Source organism: Rhinatrema bivittatum, chromosome 2, assembly GCF_901001135.1.
Source record: "Rhinatrema bivittatum chromosome 2, aRhiBiv1.1, whole genome shotgun sequence".
NCBI lineage: Eukaryota > Metazoa > Chordata > Amphibia > Gymnophiona > Rhinatrematidae > Rhinatrema > Rhinatrema bivittatum.
In genome coordinates, this window is record NC_042616.1 from 67,575,429 (window position 1) to 67,592,989 (window position 17,561).

Genomic DNA, 17,561 nt, shown 5'->3' on the forward strand with positions numbered 1-17,561 from the left:
TAGAACATGGAATAACTGAATGAGAGAAGTCCACATCTGTCACGAACCCTGATCAGAACATGGAATCCCCAAATAAGAGAAGTCCACATTGTCACGAATCATTGTCAAAACATGGAATACCTGAATGAGAGAAGTTCACATCTATCACAAATCATGGTTAGAACATGGGGTACCCAAATGAGAGAAGTCCACATCTGTCACAAATCATGATCAAAACATGGGGTACCCAAATGAGAGAAGTCCACATCTGTCACGAATCATGCATATTTTTGGTGGTTGTTTTTATGGAATCCAGTGATCTATCCTGCTCAATGAATTAGATCATTTTCTTTTTCTTTTTTTTTCAGTTGGTTGAAGATTTTTCTTTTAATTGTACAGGATTGGGAAAGGATGCTGCTGGAAGATGAAGCGCTCCTAAGAAATAAAAATTCTCTCTTTGAGGCCAGTTGAGAGCTGCAGGTGTTTGGCATGGGATAAAAGGAGGCTTAACAATTCTGTTTTACTTCTGATACAACTCTTGTTTTTTTGCTGAGATGAAATATGTCAGTGAGGTTTGAGCCAAACCTAAAAACATCAATATGGAGACTGATGTAGAGGATTACAAGGATATGATTACCTCTACTTTAGTGCCAGCACTCTTAAAAATATGTTCAGCCACAGATGTGTCTTAGAGACAAAGTTATTCAATGTGGATGGGAAAATAAATTTTATTTTATGTTCAAGTATTTCCTTGCAAAGTTGACTTGTGCAAATGATTTTGTTTTAGAGAGAATACTAAGACATTGCACTAGGAGATAGTCTATTAAGGGGGTCACAATCTTAATTAATAATAATAATAACAATAAAATAAATTTGACCTAGAAAACAAAAATGAAATTGGAGGGTCTGGTGATTAAAACAATGTACTCTGAGCCACAAGAGGTCTCCCATTGACTTTCCATGGGAGTTTGGGCAAGCCATTATATTTCTGTTGCGATCCCGGGGCGGCCCCGGGATCGGCACTCACCCCGCCGCGGGTACCTCTCCCTCTTCGGGACCTCGGGCGCAGCTTCCCCCTCGCAGCTCGACTCCGCGTGGGCCTGCAGGGCCCTCTGGCACCATGCTCCAGCGTCCTCTTCGCCGTCGGCGTCCTCCCACGGCTAGCTCTGCCCCCTAGGCCCGCGCACGCGTCTCTGCCTCCAATTTAAAGGGGCCAGCGCGGGAAATTCTGAAGACTGCCTCCGGTGACGTCAGACGCTGCAGGGCTACTTAAGCCCTGCAGTTGCTCCTCTCCAGTGCCTTGCAACGAGGTTCCCAGGTTTACCCTGTCTCCAGTTGTTGCGTTCCTGTACTCTCCTGATTTCCTGTGGTTCCTGATCCTGGATTGGCTTACGGTGATTCTCGGCTTCTGACTCTGGACTGGCTTACGACAATTCTTGGCTTCTGACCCCGGTGCGGCTTACGGTGATCCCTCTGGCTCTTGACCTCGGACTGGCTTACGACGACTCCCTGGTCTCTGACCCCGGTTTGGCTTACAGCGATCCTTTGGCTTCTGATCCCGGACTGGCAAGCGACGATTCTCTGGTACACGACTCTGGACTGGTGAGCGACAACCTTGGACTCCGTCTGACTCCGCCCCCGCAGGCTCTCCTAAGTCCCAGCGGCCGGGTCCCTACGGGCTCCTCCTGGGGGGACGCCGGCTTCCAGAGTGAATCTCTTAAGTCCCAGCGGCCGAACTCCTACGAGCTCCTCTCGGGGGAGGGTCGGCTTCCAGGGCGAAGATCTTCTCACCATTGTACCAGCTCCACCGCTTCATCCTTCCTTGCCTCGGCCCTTGGTCACATAGGGCTTCCCAGGATCTTCCTCCAGCCACCCACAACTCCGTCCTTGCCGCCTTCCGATCAGGACATCGCTGTCACCTCGCTCAGCGGCTCACCCTCTGGTTCCGATCGGTCCAAGGGTCCACGAATCCAACAATTTCCTTATGCCATGTTTTAGATATTTGGGCATCCTTAATAATCATAATCTTGTTCCTTCTTTCTTATCCCCATTGGAAATTATCATATTTACCAGACATGAAAATGAATAGGCAGACTGCACCCAACTGAGATGACTGCATTATGCTTTTCATCAGTACTACATACAAATAAAGGTCAATAAATAAGTCAGAGATGATACCTGTTATTAAACTAACAATGCATTTGTGACTAGCTTTCAAGAGCAATCTACCTTTCAACAGGTCAGTGCAAAATGAACTAGGCATAAAGATGCCCTAATATATAAGCAAACTGCTGGTTGCATTATAATGGTGGTGTGGTGATATCTGTTTCAGCAATCCGCAGATTGCGTCCACGAACCACTGACATTAATTTGAGGCTGACTTGGCTGTTCTTCCCTCCGGTGCAGTAAGACACCGCTGACTCCTTCCCTGGCAGGAGGCCATTAGGTGCCATGCAGCTCCCCACGCCTCCCCTTAGGTGCACGTGCAACCTACCTTAGCCTATTTAAAGAAACTAAGGTGGGAAAAGTTCCTGTGGCCCCTAGTGATGATGTTATCAACATTGCCCTATATAAAGGCAGTTCTCCTGATGCACTCTACTTCAGCAACAGGTCCAGCTACTGTGGTAGTATGTGTTGTTTCCAGCCTTCATCTGCCCAGCCTGTTCTAGTCCTTGTCTGCCCTGCCTGCCTCAGCCCTATCTGTCCCTCTTCTGCTTCCTCAGACAGACACCTGATCTCAATCCTTGCTTGAACTCTTGATAACACCTGATTGCTGCCTGCCTTTGATCCTTGCCTGGCCTTGGACCACATCTCTAGTCATCAGTAGAGACCCTCACCTAAGTCCTGCGGGCCCCGGCACCTAAAGGCTCAATCCAAGGGGAACATGAGCTGGTAAAGGTGATGCTCCTGACCAGTGTCTGCTTTGCCTGGGTCTGATGGCAAGAACCTGCAGAGTTCCTCCATGCAGGTAGAGCCAATCTCGCCTCAGCCCAAGGGTCCGCAGACACAACATTTTCAAAATTGTAAAGAGTTGTAAAGGGGTACTGGGTGTGGGGAAGAAGGAGGAGAAAACTGGCAGAGACAGATAGCATCTAAACATTTTATGCTGAATATCTTTTCCATGTAGGGTCCAGTTTGTAGCATATTAATTTAGTCCAATACAAAGGTATCACCTTAGCTTATTTGTTTGGATTTATTTCTATGAATCCAAGTGTATTGACATAGCATCCATAATACCTTATTGCTGAAGCATTAAACTGTAATACATGCTAGTGGCCAGTTTGAAGGATGCTATATAAATCCAAATTACCATCATTATCTCATTATATAGACCTTGATGATAAAAAATGTAATATACCTTTCCTTGTTCACATGCATAGAAATCTGTTTGTTAAATATCGGGAATGTTCCAGCAATGGGTGATTTCTCGGGAAGCACTGTCAGCTAGTATTGACAGGGAGGATCATCCCTTAAAGAGTGGGTCAGTAGTATGGGAATATTAATGGTGACTCTATGAGCCACGGAGGCAAGTTGTATCAGAGCCTGAGAATAAATCTGAGAGACAGTTTGAAGAGACAAATGGAGAGCAACCAAGGGACTTGGCTCTGTTCTGGAGGTCTTGGATCCACAGGAAAGGGTCTCGCCTGTATGACTGGTAAAGAGTGCAAGAAGGAAAAATCTAACCCATGGATCAAAAAGAGGTTTTAATTTAATTTAATTTATTTATTTGTTTATCGAGTTTTATATACCGTCGTTCGGTTTCGCCATCACAGCGGTTTACAAAGTTTTGATGTTTAACAGAGTGTTCCAAAATTCATACGCTTGTTAACATAGTTGTCTTAGTTGTTATAAATTAAATTATGTGCTTTTACATTATAAATTGTGCAGGTTAAATTACGTGCTTTGGATTGGTTCTGAATGTTTATATGGGCTGATAGGGAGGGAAATTGTAGCATAGCTGTCATAAGGTGTTTTGGTAGGCTTTGATGAACATCCAAGTTTTAGTACTTTTTTGAATGTTTTTAAATTTTGTTGTGTTCTCAGTTCAGTTGGGAGGGAGTTCCATAGTTCGGGACTTCCTAGGAATATGGTTCTCTTCCGAGTTGAGGTAAGTTTGTGACGAGCAGGTAGAATTTTTAATAGACCTTTGTTAGCTGAACAGAGATTTTGTTTTGATGAGTGGAGTTTTATGGATGCACTTAGCCAATTTGTTTGTTTTTCATATATTATTTTGTGTATTATGGATAGTATTTTGTAGTCTATCCTGTATTTTATTGGGAGTCAGTGTAGTGAAATGAGAGTTGGAGTAATGTGATCGTATTTTTTCATTCCTGTGAATATTCGGGCGGTTGTGTTTTTCAGGATTTGGAGAGGCCGGATGGTAGTGAGAGGTAAGTTGAATAGCAGGGAGTTGCAGTAATCCAGGTTGGAGAAGATGAGTAGAGTACTGTTCTGAAGTCATTGGGGGAAAGGAAAGGTTTTAGGTGTCGTAGGGTTAGGAGTTTGTGATATCCGTCTTTGATTTTTGCGGAGGATAGTTCCTTGTCAATTATGACTTCTAAGTTGCGGGCATGGGTGACAGGAGAGATTGCTGGCTTTTGATTCATTATGTTGAGTGGTGGTATGTGCATAGGGTTATTCTTTCTATCCAGCATGATTATTTCTGTCTTATCAATGTTTAGGATAAGTCTCATATTGGTTAGTAGTTGCTTTATTTTGGTGAGGTAGTTGGCTGTTTTTTTGTAGGTGTCATCCAGAGAGTTTTGTATTGGGATACGTATTTGGATGTCATCAGCGTATATAAAATGAGTCAGTTTAAGGTTTGAGAGGAAGTGGCATAACAGGAGAAGATAAATGTTGAAGAGTGTCACCGATAGTGCGGAGCCTTGGGGAACTCCAGTGTCAAGGTTTATTTTCTTTGAGAGGGTGTCATTGATTGAAACTTGATAGGTCCTTTGTGATAGATAGGATGAGAACCATTGTAGGGTTTTTTTCTTTTACATCGATTTCATAGAGACGGTCAATCAGTATTGAATGGTTTACCATGTCGAAGGCTGGTGATAGGTCTAGTAGGACTAGAAGGTACCTGTGGCCATTGTCGAATCCTTTGAGCACAGTGTCATTTAATAATAGGAATAGTGATTCAGTGTTTAGTTGTTTCCTGAAGCCGAATTGCGTGGGAAGTAGAATGTTGTTTCTTTCCAGGTGGTTACTGAGTTGGGAGTGGACGATTTTTTCTATGATTTTGGCAATGAATGGTAGGTTTGATATTGGTCGGTAGTTTAGTGGGATTTCTGGATCAAGGTTGTTCTTTTTCAGTATGGGTTTGATAATTGCTGATTTTAGGCAGTCGGGGTAGTTTCCTTCTTGAGGGATAGGTTCACAAAGTCGGTTAATGTTTTGGATATTAATGGTTTGATGGCTTTGATCATCTGTATGGGTATGCTATCGATAGGGTGCTTAGCTGGGTTCATTTTTTTGATGATATTTTGGATTTCCAGTGATGATGCTGAATCAAAGTTGGGCCAGCTTGGTGTTCGATTGATTTGTATTTTTTGGTCTTATGTGTTGTTGTTGTTTATGAGGTTTTCAATTTTTTCGTTAAAGAAGTCTGCAAAGTCGTTGCTTGAGAGCTTGGAGGTTTATGATGTCTGGTCATTGGAGGATTTGATTAGGCAATGTACTATATTGAAGAGCATTCTTGGGTTGTGTTTGAATTTGTTTATTTTTTTTTTAGTAGAAGTCTTTTACAAGCTTGCCAGTTGCTACCAGTGAATAATTGTGTGAGAGAGAATAAGGGGATTCTGCAAGCTTTCCTTTTGGGGATAAAGATATATATATATATATATATATATATATATATATATTTATTTTTTTTTAGGAAGACACCGGTTTTGGAAAGTGACCTAAGAAGAATAAGGAGCTATGTTCACCTTTCTATGACTTCTGGAACTTAAGAAACTCTTCCCGGTTTTGACTTGTATTCTGGACTGTCACTATTTTTGTATGATTTTGTTCAGTAAATTTAATTTTATTTGGAACATAACAGCTTGAGTGTAAACTGATTTTTTTAAAAGAATGATCCCCTTTAGGGTCCTACAGGTTTATCCTGTCCCCATCATAGAATTGGTGTTCTAACCACTGCAACAAGTGGATCAGTGTACAGCATTGCATGGACGTGTGACCCCCTTTTTGGGTGGGGTAGCAATAACAATGATCATCTTGCAAAAAAATAACATCCTTTAGTTACTGTTGTCCCAGAGAGCTTGAAAGAGATGAGGAGTTAAAAATAACCTAAGAGCATATTCTTGACTGAAGATAAGTCTGAAGATAAGTCAGTTAAAATGAGACTTTTCTTTTCCCTGTGTGAGGCAGTTTATGATTCTCAAATCTAAAAATCTATTTGTTCAGTTTACATCACTTTTTAAAAAACAACAAGCATTTTGATATGGCATCCAAATCAAATGCACCCTCCTGTCTGATGGTGTCAGCTCCTGAAAGAAACATTGTTTCATAGAAACACAGAAATGTGCAGGAAGTAAGCAGATAAGGACCACTTGGCTCAAACACATTCAATTACAGTTTTTTCACCAGATGATTGTACATATGGAGGAAAGGGATCACTAACCTCTGGTGGAAGAGTATTTCAATGCCTTGGAAAGAAATAACAGCCAGAGAAAAGACACCTAAATGTGTACTGCAAGGTGGATGATCAACTTCCAGTAGATGGTGGTCCATGGAAGAGCAGAGCTGTAGACAGAAAATCCAAATTAGACAGTGAATAGGAGAAGGAAACTTGATATTATATTCTACTTTCTAGTGACAAATAACATGAAAATATCAACTATATTTGTTATATTGTTTGCGTCATTTCCCATCTGAGTCAACACAAAAAAAAAAAGAAATACTATTCATATCATTTATGTCTTTTTAGCATGTGGTAATGCATTTTAGAACATGTTATTCACAATGGGGTAGATTTTAAAAGGAGCGTGTGCGTGCTACCTGGCGTGCACACATGTATGCCCGATTTTATAATATGCGTGCGCAGGCGTGCACATGTTATAAAATTGGGGATTGGCATGTACAAGGGGGTGCACAATTGTGTACCTTGCGTGCGCCGAGCCGTGTTGCCTTCCCCCATTCCCTCCCCCCTAGCCTGACCTTCCTATCCCTTCCCCTAACCTTTCCCCCCCCCTAGCCCTACTCTAACCCCCCCTGATTTTTGTCTTACCTTTTGCGCCTGCCGGCAGCCTACCAGCACACAATCCTCTGACACAGCGACAATAACCGCTGTGTCGGAGGCCTCTGGCCCCCCCACTCCACCCCCGGACCGACCCACCCCGCCCACAGCCCGCCCCCAGCCCACTGCTTTAGTTAAGCCCCATGACTTACACACGTCCCGGGGCTTTATATGTGTCGCCGGGCCTTTTTAAAGTAGGTCCAGCGCATATAACCCCCTCTACACGCATAAATCCAATGGATTTATGTGCGAAGAGCTTTGAAAATCTGGCCCAATATCTTTTAAAATGTACATGTACTGTAAATATATCCATGTTTAGCACATTAAACTGAAACAATTGATATACATGGCTAGAACCATGGTGGATGCTAGCCTGCATAGAGAGAGACATAACCAGTAGAATAAAGGAGGTGGTAGTGCCCCTGGTCAGGTCACTGCTGAGGCCCCATTTGTAGTGTTGTGTTCATTTCAAGAGGCAGTATCTCAAAAAGAAAGAGAAAGGCTAGAGGCAGTCCAGAGAAAGGCAACCAAAATGGTGTGGGGACTGTACCAAAAGACATATCAGGTGAGACTGCAGGACCTCAACATGTATACTTTAGAGCAGTCATTCTCAACCCAGTCCTTGGGGTATACCTAGCCAGTCAGGTTTTCAGAATATCCAAAATGAATATGCATGAGATGGATTTGCATACAATAGAGGCAGTGCATGCAAATCTATCTCATGCATATTCAGTGTGAATATATTGAAAACTTGACTGGCTAGGTGTGCTCCAAGGACTGATTTGAGAACCACTGCCCTAGAGGTAAGGAGAGACAAAGGGGATATGATAGGGCTTCCCAAACCTGCCCTGGGGTCCCCACAGCCAGTTGAGTTTTCAGGATATCCACAATGAATATGCATGAGATAAATTTGCATATACTGAGTCTCCAAGGTATGCATGAGATGTGATTATAGACATTTAAATACCTGAAATATATAAATGCATAGTTGTCCTTTTTCCAATGGAAAGGAAGCTGTAAAAACAGGGGTCTCAGTCTGAAGCTGCAAAAAGGCAGACTCAGGAACAACTTGATAAAATATTTTTTAACAGAAAGAGTAGTGGATGCATGGAATCCCCTCCTGTAATAGATTGGGAAGAAAAAGATTATAGGATAATTCAATAAAATGTGGCATAAACACACAGGATCCCTTATTGCCAGAAAGAGAGAAAAAAAATACTGGGGTAATATGCAGGGAGCAGTGGCTCAACCCAAAACCACACTGAAGTGAATGTATTGTGCTTTCAGGAAAGGCACAAGACAACTTATCCAGAGCTATAGTACAACCTTAAACAGAAAGCATGGAGGAGCAGTTACAACCCTAAACTGAAGGTATGGGGATAAACTGCACGCAGCAGCAGTTACAACCTTAAACACCTTGCTGATCAGACTGAACGGGTCATATCGGTCTTTTTTCTGCCATCATTTACTATGTCTACAATGAAAAACGAAACAATATAAATGAAATAAAACCAAAACAAAATGACACAATGATACAAACACATTTTTTTTTCATGCACACCCTGGTTCTTTCAGGACAGATAAGGAAAGGTCATTTCTGCACACTCCAGCTAACACTTAGGAAACGAAATCCTTGAATCCTAAAGGGTAGGGGTTTGGTGGAGATAAGCCTGTATGCTGTACTCTCAAATCTAGGGAAAAAAACTTCATGAAGTGGTCTGTGCTTCTTAACCATGGAATAGATTCTGTGCATTGTATCAAAAAAGCAAAAAGCTGAGCCAACACTTTTGCTACCAATGCTTAAAACTTAATGACTGACTAGCCAAATATGATACAAGAAGGCGGCACTGGCTAGTCCAGTGCTGCCGCAAGTAACCCGGACGCGAGCGCGGGAGGCGGCGAGCGGGGGGAGGGAGTAAGTAAGGGATAGCAATAGAGAGGGTACCAATGGGGAAGCAGCATTTCAAATGCCGTTTCGCCATTGGTTAAGGGCTAGGGTAAGCTAGAGGGTTGAGCCGGGAGCGAGGCAGTTGGGAGCCAGGCAGCGGATCAAGCAGGGGTTCGTGCTTGCTGCTGTCCTGATTCCCAGCTGTCGGTGCCTTTCGGGTAGCGTAGCCGTCACGGTTTCGGCACCCTATTTCCTTTTCCTTCCCTCCGGTCGGTAGCTTTCGGTACTGTTCGAGTGCCGTTTTCAACATGCGGCGCACCCGCGGTAGGCAGCAGGCGCAATCGCGGGCTAAGCCCGCGAGGACAACGGCGGCAGCGGCGGCTACGGCGGCGGCAGGAGGCAGGAGAGGAGGGGCCCGATCTTCACGGAGCCTTTCTGGGGTCCGGAGCCTTGAGCCTCGGGTGAGTGAGCCAATTACGCCGGCCATGCGGCCCCCCTCCCCCACCCTGTCGTCTCTACCTGAGCCATCCCTGCGCCTGCCAGCTGATACGGCTGCGGACTCGGGGGAAAGCGGACCGGAGCCAGCATCCGTGTCTCCTCCCCTCAGCCCGGGCTCCCATTTCGGGCTTGCCTTGGGCCGACCCCTTTCGCCGCCACCGCGGGACGTGCCTGGGCCTCTCTTATTGCCGCGGTCCCTGTCTCCACAGGGCCTCCCCCCTCCCCCGGGGGACTTGTTTCTTGCGGCACACACGGCTGGACCCTGCGTTCCTATGCCGGCTGCCCGGCATCCGTCGAGCCACCGCGTGGTCTCCCTGGCGCCCTCTCCCGCGGCCTCTCGAGCCGTTTCCCTAGCCCCCCCCTGCCGTCCTAAGGCGCGTCCAGCCAACAGCGGCCGCAGGTCCAGAGCCCCCAGCAGGGGCGTGGTTGGAGATTGCGTTGCCCCCACTCGTGGCACAGGCGCTCCTCCTGACGGTCCATGCGCTCCCCGTGGCGCGGATGCTTCGCATCTCAGGCACCCCCCTGTGCGCCAGCCTGCCATGCCCTCTGGGAATTTCTCCCAGCTTCCTTCTGCTGCTGCACTGGCGGACATTCTGGGGCACCTGGCTAGGGCGGGCTATATAGTTTTCCAGCGGCCTAGCGGCGGCGAGGGGCAGGGCGACGTTGTGCAGGGCCTGCTGTCAGGGGACCCCCCGTTCCAGGGACCACAGAGTTTGCCGGATGGCCAGCGCCCGGTTCCGGTTCCACTGGTTAGTGCATCTCAGGCCCATGTCGGGGAGATTCGGCCTGGGCGTGGCGGCGCAGAGGGTTTCTCTTCAGTTTTCGCAGGAGAGGATCTCCCTGGTCCATCGAGCAGGGAGCAATGGAGGGCTCACGAAGGATTGGCGACTGGAGTGGCACGAGGCTTCTGGAGGGCTGCAGGAGGGACGGAGCGCCAGCCCGTGGAGAGGCAGGGTTTGGCAACGGCGGATGAGGAGGATATCACCACGCACGCGGATGTGGGTAAGGATAGTGCGATACGCCATGGTAAGGGGCGTAGGGGCGTGCGCAGGGGCTCGAGAGGGGATTCTAGTGATAGTTCCTCGTCCTCAGGGACCGGTTCTAGTGAGTCCCGGCAGAGTAGGGGTGCAATACTGGGGAGGGTCCTAAATGCGACGTGGGTCAACCGGCGGTGGCTTCCCTTTCGGAGCTCTGGGAAGAGGTGCCCACCCGATTAGTGAAGCGGATAAGGAGGAGAAAATTTGTCAATATCTTTAAGTTACTTGAGGGGCGACGGGGTGGGAAAAAGTTATCCAAAAAGGCGAAGAAGCGCCTTAGGAGGAGTGGCTCTGTCCCGCGCATAGCTAAGAACATAGTAAACTGGATGCGGGGGTTTTTAAGGTTAGCCAGTGTAGTTAGCCATTTTGACCCTTCCCAGTACGGTGCTTTGCTGTCCTATGCGGACAGTATCCTAGGTGCTTTCCGGGATTACGAAGGTTGGGCATGGCTCAACTACGATGAGAAATTCCGGGATAAGATGGCTGGGAACAAGTTTATGTCCTGGGGTTCTCAGGACATACACCTCTGGTTGACCCAGATGACTAATAAAAGTGCGGGGATTGCCCGGAAGAGCCAAGTGGGGGCAGGGACACACGTGACCGGTAGTGCGTTGTCGGGGGGTGGGGGTAGGGTTCAGTCCTTTCGTGTTGGGGGAGCACGAAGTGGAGAGCCTGGCTCCAAAGGAGTTGGGGGGGTTGGGGGATATATGTTGGCGCTTCAATAAGCTCACCTGTTTGTTCCCAGAGTGCAAGTTCCGCCATGCTTGCGCCACGTGCGGCGGTGCCCACTCGGCCGTTAAGTGTCCACAAGGGGCTGGGGGAGGGGTTACTAAAGGAACCAAGTAGGTCCGTCCTAGAGTGCAAAGCCGACTCACCCGTTTTGGTGCATGCTCTAGTCGCTGGCTTGAGCGGGTATCCGGATCGGGTTGCGGCTGAGCTCTTACGGGAAGGGTTTCTCGAAGGGTTTCGTATCCCATATGTGGGTCCGGGAACAGGGGGTAGGGCTAGGAATTCAAGATCTGTTCATAACAAGGTGCAGGTCGCCAGGTTGAAACTTCGCGAGGAACTTGAGCAGGGCAGGACAGTTGGTCCTTTTCCGAGTCAGCCTTATCGCCAGATGCATGTTTCACCCTTGGCGGTGATTCCGAAAAAGGTCGCGGGAAAATTTAGGTTAATCTTGAATTTGTCGCATCCCAAAGGGGAGTCGGTTAATGATTTTATCCCGCGGGAAGCGTGCGTGGTTAAATATGCTTCTTTTGATGAGGCTGTTAAGTTGATTCAAAAGGTGGGGCGGGGTGCTTTGTTGGCAAAAGCGGATATCGAGTCCGCTTTTCGATTGCTCCCGATCCACCCGTCGTGTTTTCCTTTGTTTGGTTTTTACTTCGAGGGCGGCTACTACATAGATCGATGCCTTCCCATGGGTTGCGCAATTTCTTGCGCCTTGTTCGAAGCGTTTAGTTCCTTTATTCACTGGGCGGCGAAGGGTTATACTGGGTGCGAGGATTCGCTCCATTACTTGGATGATTTTTTATTTGTCGGTCCGGGGGGGACAGATGTTTGCCACCGCCAGTTACAGGGCTTTCTGCACACAGCGGAGCGCTTTGGAGTGCCCATTGCTGCCGACAAAACCGAAGGTCCGGTGACGCGGTTAACGTTCCTGGGCATCGAACTGGATTCCGTGGCCATGATTTGTCGTTTGCCGGAGGACAAGGTGACTAAGTTACGGCAGTTGGTTAGTAGTGTGCGGGCAGCAAGTAAGGTGACATTAAGGCAGATGCAATCCCTAATCGGTTCCTTGACTTTTGCGTGCCGCGTGATACCTATGGGGCGGGCGTTCATACGGCGTTTGTCGGCCAGAACGGCCGGGATTCGGTCAGCGCATCACTTCCTCAGGGTGTCGCGTCCAGTTAAGGAAGAGTTAAAGGTGTGGGAGGAATTTCTCCGCTCCTTCAATGGGATATGCTTGATGATGGAGCCAGAAGTGTCCAATGCTCAATTGGATTTGTATTCGGATGCGGCGGGGGCGTCGTACTTGGGGTTATATTTCCGGGGAAAATGGTGCGCGGAGCCATGGCCTGCCTCCTGGGTGAACGAGGGTCTTGTGAAGAATATCACCTTCCTCGAACTCTTCCCCATCGTTGTGGCATTGACTATTTGGGGGCCCGACCTGGCGAATAAACGGGTGGTATGGTGGTGCGACAACTTAGGCGTCGTGCAAGTGGTCAACAGGCAGGCGGCCAAGTGTTACAAAGTCTCTGCTCTTTTGCGAGTTATGGTGTTATTATGTTTACAGCTGAATGTGAGCCTGCGGGTGCGTCATGTCCCAGGGTCTTCAAACCTCATAGCTGATGCTCTCTCTCGTTTTAAGTGGGACACCTTCCGGGTCGTTGCTCCACAAGCGGACTGCCAAGGGGAGCGGGTCCCCGCCCATCTTTGGAACTTGGTCAAGATGCGACATGGGACTTGATTCGGTGATCTGTGGCCCCGGCAACTTGGAGAGCTTACGTGGCAGGGAATTCAGTTGTGACACGTTTTCTGGTGGCTTCGGGATGGCAGGGGGGACGGGTGCAGGTGCCGGCTCTGGTACAGTTTATTTTGTGGGCAAAAGGGGCGGGTTTTTCGTTGGCATCTGTCCGCAGTCACCTGGCGGGTTTTGCCTTCTTTCGGAAGTTGGAAGGGTGCTCGCACCCCTTGCGCAGTTTTTTAGTTAAAAAAGTTTTGGAGGGCTGGGGTAGGGATGGGGGCACACGGATGGATCGGCATTTGCCGATACGGTACGGGGACTTGATAGACTTGGCCCACGGGCTTTGCAGAGTTTGTAGATCGGAGTACGAGCGGGAGCTATTCCGCTTAGCCTTTTCCTGGGCATTTTTTTGGCGCCCTGCGCATCGGTGAGTTAGTGGCTAGGTCCCGGGTTGCACGGGACTGCTGTGACGGGTTACAGGTAGGGGATGTGAGCGTATTTGTTCAGCATGTGTCTTTGCGACTTCCCAAATCAAAGACTGATCAGAGAGGTAAGGGAGCGTGGATTTCTTTGATCCCGGCCGAGTATGATTTAATATGTCCGGTGCGCCTGGCTCAGCGGTACCTGGAGGTGCGCCCGCCACTGGGGGGCTATTTCTTGGTGCATGCGGATGGCTCCCCCCTCACCCGATATCAGTTTGGGGCAGTGTTGCGCGGGGTGGCGGAGGTACTTGGGTGGGAGGCGGCCCGTTTTTCGTCGCATTCTTTTCGCATTGGTGCGGCCACTACGGCGGCTGAAATGGGCTGGTCCACCTCCCGGATTAAGGCTTTAGGGAGGTGGAAGTCGGAGGCCTTTCGAATTTATGTCCGGCACTAGCGGCCGCGTGGTGTTTATCGGGGGCTCCGCGTGGTGCATATCGGGGATGCGTGAGTCTGTGCCTAACGAGCTTGTTTGTCTTGCAGATCGGGCTGGGGAGCAGTTGACAAGGAATTGTGCCTGGATCGTGGGTCATTCCTTTATCCATCGTGCCTGCCGTCGTGCCAAGAGGAGGCCTTACGGCGAGCATTTGAATCTGACTCACGAGGACGTGCAAGTGCGCTGGATCGGCAAAGGGGGGCTAAAATGGGAAGAACTGGGTGATTTGTTGCAAGGCAATATTGAGCGATGGGGGGCCCCTGAATGGCTTATCATTCATTTGGGTGGCAACGACGTGGGACGGGTTACTTGTCGCCAGCTCATACAAATGATGAGAAAGGATATGGCGTCCATCATGAATCGTTTGCCCCACACTAAATTGGGTTGGTCGGATGTCATTATTTGTCTGAAACACCAGCACGAGCCCTTATGGAGGAATGGTGTAAAGAAATTGAACCGCCAAATTGGTAAATGGCTGGTAAGGGAGGGTGGTTTTTGGATTCGGCATCAGTGGTCCTGGGACCTGCTGGGGGGTTATTTTTTCGGGGATGGGGTCCACCTTTCCGATGTCTTTTGCCGCGACTCAACTCGCCCTCCCACTCACCTCCTTCGCTGCGGGGGCTCGCGTGATCGGCGCTGCTCATTCGGAGCAAGAGCCCGCTCACCCCAAAACAGGGAGCCAGCAGCAGCAGCAATTCCAGGGAAACACAAAACCAAAACGAGAAGGGAAAAAGAGAAGGGAAGTGAAACGCGGCTGAACACGTGGTGAGTCTAACCGCTCCCACCCCAACCCAGCCAGCCAAGCAGTGCTCCAGGCCCTTTAAATCGACGTCCCTTCCCGGGGCGTCGCGCGCCCAAAGGAGCGCGACCTAAGGGGCCTGCCCCTTAGCGCGCCCCTTGGAGCGTCCCAGAGCCAAACGATAATGCATTCCAGTACCTCTAGAGTTCTGTCAAAAGTCTTCTAGATCAGGACGACGCCCCCAGATACAATCAAACACACCACAGCTATATCTTCATCGCATCCAATCTTCATCCAGCAGGCACTCTTCCATCCTCCAACCAGCAACCTCTCATCCATCCTCCATCCAGCAACCTCTCATCCATCCTCCATCCAGCAACCTCTCATCCAATCATCATCCAGCAACCACTCTTCCATCCTCCATCCAGCAACCTCTCATCCAATCTTCATCCAGCAGGCACTCTTCCATCCTCCAACCAGCAACCTCTCATCCATCCTCCATCCAGCAACCTCTCATCCAATCATCATCCAGCAACCACTCTTCCATCCTCCATCCAGCAACCTCTCATCCAATCTTCATCCAGCAGGCACTCTTCCATCCTCCATCCAGCAACCTCTCATCCAATCTTCATCCAGCAACCACTCCTCCATTCTTCATACAGCAGACCACAATGCACACAGGCCTCCCAATTCCAATCCTCCAGCACAGAACCTTTCTCACAGCAAAACAATCTTTGATCTCACGCCCACCCACCTACAAATCCCTCATCCCCATCATGATTTCCCCGTTTACCCAAACGTTAGGCTTAGCTCTTTTCTCTTTGATACTATTCAACGCACAATCACTCTCCAAGAAAACACTAATTCTCAATGACATGCTCTTGGACAAAAATCCTGATTTCTGCGCCATAACGGAAACATGGCTTAAACACACGGACACCGCTCTACTAAACCAACTTCCAACTCAAATCTACGATATCTTCTCTATCCCTAGAAAGAAGAAAAGGGGCGGAGGTATCCTCCTAGCAGCCAAAAAAGAGCTAAAAATCACACAATTCCCTATTAACTCTCCATCAAAAATAGAAACAGGCCTATTCAAATCGGACAATCTGCAAATCCTTCTAATCTATGCTCCTCCAGGCCTTCTAGAATCAGATGCATCACCCATTCTAGAATTAACAACAACATACATAAATCTGGAGCATCCCGCTATAATACTGGGAGATTTCAACTTACACGTCGACAACCCCATTCTCTCAACCAATTGCGAATCCTTCCTAACCGCCATGTCGGCCATAGGGTTCAAACAGATCATAAACAAACCTACCCACAGAGCAGGTCACACCCTGGACCTAATTTTTGTAAACTCTAGCATCTCTCACCCTACTCCACCCAAATGCCAACCTGTTCCCTGGTCTGACCATACCTTAATATCTTCCGCCTTTTGCTAGAACAAATAAGCAAAAAACCTATCCCACAACCTGAATTCATATACAGGAAATCTTGCTCATCTGAGGAATTACACAATCATCTTAGCCCAGAACTCCCACTCATAGACATCTCTTCACCCAATTCAGCCCTCCACTCTTGGTCCACGATAACAGAAACAGTAGCCAACAATCTCTGTCCTCTGGCAACAAAAAAACTCGAACATAACTCCTCCAAAAGACAACCTTGGTTTAAAGAAGAACTCCAAAAACTTAAACACTCCCTCCGACAGAAGGAAAGCAAATGGCGGAAAACACCAACACAGACATCCCTCTCTGCCTACAAGTTCGCACTCCACCAATACAAAAGCACTACTTTAAAAACAAAAAGGGACTTCTTTGCACAAAAGATCCACCACATTATCTTTGATTCCAAAGCCCTCTTTACCTATGTATCTAATTTAACGCAAACCATGAATCCTGACATCCCGGCCAACCTAGCTCAAGAAAAAGCAGAGGAATTGGCCCTCTTCTTTAGCAACAAAATCTCCAACCTAATAACACAGCTGAGAACCAACACTTCAACACAATCCAACACATACTTCCACCACAACAAAAATATAACTCTACAATCCTTCGAACCCATCACTACTTCGGAGATACTCTCTACACTTAAGAAAATTAAACCTTCATCTCACCCTTTAGACCACATCCCCTCCAAACTTCTCCTGCTAATACCAGACACAATCTCCAATGCTCTAACAGACATTATTAACTGCTCCTTAGCACAAGGAATCTACCCGGAAGACCTGAAAATTGCATCCATCAAACCACTCATAAAAAAACCCAACTTAAATCCTAATGATCCTACCAATTTTCGTCCTATATCAAATCTCCCTTTCATAGCTAAGGTAATGGAAAAATTAGTTAACTCCAGACTCTCAGACTACCTCGAGGAACATAAAATTCTATTCCCATCTCAATATGGCTTCAGAAAAGCCTTAAGCACGGAATCATTACTAATTTCCCTGACCGACTACCTCATCATGGGCCTGGATAAAGGTCATACTTATTTACTGATCCTCCTAGACCTCTCAGCTGCCTTTGATACGGTAAACCACTCCACCCTACTAATTCAACTATCAAACATCGGAATAACAGGAACAGCACTATCATGGTTCAAATCGTTCTTAGAGAACAGAACATACAAAGTAAAAATTCACAACAAAGAATCTCAACATTACGCTTCATCTACGGGAGTTCCACAGGGCTCCTCCCTTTCACCAACGCTCTTTAATATCTACTTGCTCCCGCTTTGCCAACTGCTAACTAATTTAAACCTTAAACACTTTCTGTATGCAGATGACGTCC